This window comes from Astatotilapia calliptera, chromosome 20, assembly GCF_900246225.1.
Source record: "Astatotilapia calliptera chromosome 20, fAstCal1.2, whole genome shotgun sequence".
Lineage (NCBI taxonomy): Eukaryota > Metazoa > Chordata > Actinopteri > Cichliformes > Cichlidae > Astatotilapia > Astatotilapia calliptera.
Window position 1 is genome coordinate 12,667,167 of NC_039321.1, and position 3,358 is coordinate 12,670,524.

General features: G+C 36.1%; 1 long non-coding RNA gene across 1 annotated transcript; it reads left to right on the top strand.

Annotated features, from left to right (window-relative positions):
* The first annotated feature begins 485 nt into the window (after nt 1-485).
* Nucleotides 486-2,823, top strand: LOC113013223 (uncharacterized). The gene is made up of 3 exons (XR_003270804.1): nt 486-622; nt 1,773-1,865; nt 1,997-2,823. It is a non-coding gene; the product is annotated as an uncharacterized LOC113013223 (long non-coding RNA).
* Nucleotides 2,824-3,358: the final 535 nt, after the last annotated feature.

Genomic DNA, 3,358 nt, shown 5'->3' on the forward strand with positions numbered 1-3,358 from the left:
ATGGTGAGATTTATACACGTGATAACTGATAGGTTATCACGTGTACAAATGAACCTATTCGTTGGAATGTTCAAGACAATTTAACCACACAGCAAAGCAAGACACGAGTAGGCAAAGTTCTTTATGTTTCTCATGCACGGGAGAGAACTGGACAAACGCTGTTCCTTCGCTTGACCCCAGTTGCTCTCGTCCGCTCCCCCCGCAACACTACTCTTTATTGAGGTTACATGAGTATGCATAGGTTCATTAACATATGACGTATACATAAACAAAGAGTACACTCTAAGAAATGACACACTGATGTTGGTAGCATTATGTAAATGCTTCATGTTAAAACTAATGCCACCAATTGATTTTTAACTTTAAACACAAGTATGTTGTTTTGAATTTAATTAACAAGATAATATTTCAATACAACAAAATGCAGTAAATTAAATCCAATGTAAAAAGTTCATTTAAAATGAAGAGCACTTTAATTTAAAGAGGATTGTCCTAATAGGCTCTCCGTACTTCTGAGTTTGCACATGTGCAGTGTGGAAGTTTGATCATCCGCCATTTTCAACTGAGACTTGCATATGCTTAGCATCCTGGATAGAATCCATCGCCATCTGAGGATTATTTGGTAAGTACAACAATTTAAGGATGACAAATTTGATTAATGTATACTAACTGATACACATCTGACACTTTCGGGAATACTTTTGCATTTTTTTTTAAACAAATGATGCCTGGCAAATTTTTTAACACTCTAGCTCAAGGCTGCCCAATCCCAGTCCTCGAGAGCTACTATCCTGCAGCTTTTAGATGCATCCCTACTCCAACACAGCTGAATCAAATGGTTTGATTACCTCTTCAGCATGCCATCATGTTTGGCAAAGGCCTGATAACAAGCCATTCATTTGATTCAGGTGTGTGGGAACAAGGATGCATCTAAAAGCTGCAGGACGGTAGCTCTCGAGGACCGGGACTGGGCACCCCTGCTCTAGCTTGTATACCTCTCACACATGTTAGAAGTATGAAAACATTTAACAAATATTGTTGAACCTGCTTCGGTGTAATTTTCCAAAATCTTTTGCGATTCTTGTTAAGATGAGACTTGCCTACTAAGACCGACAGTTTTAAAATTACTCCCAACATCTACCGCACCTGCTCCCTGACATCAGTAATGACCACTGGGAGCGCCAGCGATCCTGTAGTTTGAAGAATGAAATGAATGTGTAGTGTATTTTAGAAATGTGCATCAATTAAGTTGCTACATTGTTTGAAAGAATTCGACTCCATGTTGATTTCTGGTTTAGTGTCAGAAATCTTCACTGAAGAAGCTTCACTTTTCTTTCCAAGCTCCTCAGACTACGATGACCTGGATGACTGTGAACCTTCACAGACTTATTGTTATCCACAAAATGTCATGATAGGATTTTAAGTCCATATTGCCCAGTTCTAATCTTCTATTTAATTTTAATATTTTTAGGGGCACAATTATTAAATATATTGTTGAACAATCTAGAATTGATTAAAACAAAAATGAAAGCTTTCACGTAATGTCAAAATTGAAAAGCTTCGATTTTTGGGTTCATATATTTGTTAATCTGACACAGAGGAGTCAGTGCCTTACCAATCATGAACCTCACTGCACATCACTGATGTGAGTTATGAAACATTGCTTAATCACATATCTGCTATGTGTTAATATTTTTGACTTTCTTTTGTAAAGAGGTTGAAAGGAACCAAAATAGGAAACTTCTCTCATATTGAGTTCTTATCTCCACCAGAATCCCAGCGTTGATGTTTGACAGGAATGCATTCTGAAAGCTGTCTGTGTCTACTTAAATGAAAAGCCAGATGACCTGTTCAAGGAATTCTTGGTAAGTTAAAAAAGGAAAACGATCAGTTATTTTCCTTTTTTAAATTTGGGATTGGAAATGGAAGGTGGACTTACTTGTCCATATGTATATGTACGCAATTAACTTATCTTTTTTTTAATTTTTATTTAAAGGATGTGGATCTTGGTGCAAGCAGAGAAACAGAGCAGCTGACTTTGGGAGTCTATGTTGTCAGACATGAGAGCAAACTCTGCAGATACACCTGAGGACATTGCTGTCATCATAGAAGGATGCACTGTGCTGCAAGCTCTTAGTGATGTGGCAAAGGGTTGTGCCCTCCGGCTTTGACTAATCTATAGTCTAAATCTGAGCTACCCAAAGCACCTGAAATACACATTTGAATTTCTTCAGAAGGTGCCGATGGAGTTGGATGGGAACAACCTATCCATGAAGGTGCAGGTTCTGAAAAACAAACTGCTTGAGTGAAACAGCCTGCAGTGAACTATAGAGGACACTGAACTTTAAGGTTCTCGAACCCTTCTCCTTGCACTTGATAAACTGTTCAGTTTGAATTGCCACAAGAACTTCTGCAAGGCCTTTCACTTTTCTGCGTTCTTTGTTCTTGAACCTTTACCAACATCCAACTACACTGAAAAAGACTGCTCCTAACTTTGGACTTCAGTTTAAGTTTTGAAGCAAAGGTTATTTTTCTAAATATGGACAAAAATGACACAAAAGTAATTTCTACCTGCTGTTTGCAGGGCTGTATTGTGGGATTTTCATTGTAGCCCAATCAAGTTTAAATTAAGTCATGTTAATGTTAAAAATGTTGGAATCACAACACTTTCCAGTTTTAATCATTTCAGTTTAACATGACATTCTGTATCTTGTCTTCCTGCACCTAAAATGCACTTGAATATATGTAAAGATTGTTTGGGGGAAAAGATCTAGAAGCATTTGAATTGCTCAAAGTGTGCTTCAACAAGTTTTACACAAAGTGTTATTAAAGTTAGGTTAACTGAATAAACTTGTGTTCGATTTATTTAATTTACAAACTTAAATAGACTAAGTTGCAATTCTGTTAAAGTGATTTAATCCTATAGTTTCAGTAGAGCGTGTTTTGGGTGAGTAGATTTATCAGATTTACTTAAAATTTGTTGTTCAAATTAAATATATCATACATTTTATATTTCACTAACCCAGTTGTGTGGAACCGGTTGACATAACTGGGTGGAGTAAATACAACATGTTATTTCTCAAAGTAAGTACAGCTTGTTTTGGTTGAGTAGGTTTTATTTAGTCTTCTCAATTTAAATCAACAAGGTTAGTTATATCAACATTATGATATTCAGCTAATACAACATGATTCTTTTGATTTGCATTTAATTATCCAAATCTTATCAGATGTACTTAAAATTTCTTGTTCAAATTAAATGTATCATACATTTTATATTTCACTAACCCAGTTGTGTGGAACCGGTTGACATAACCGGGTGGAGTAAATACAACATTTTATTTCTTAGAGTGTACCTTGT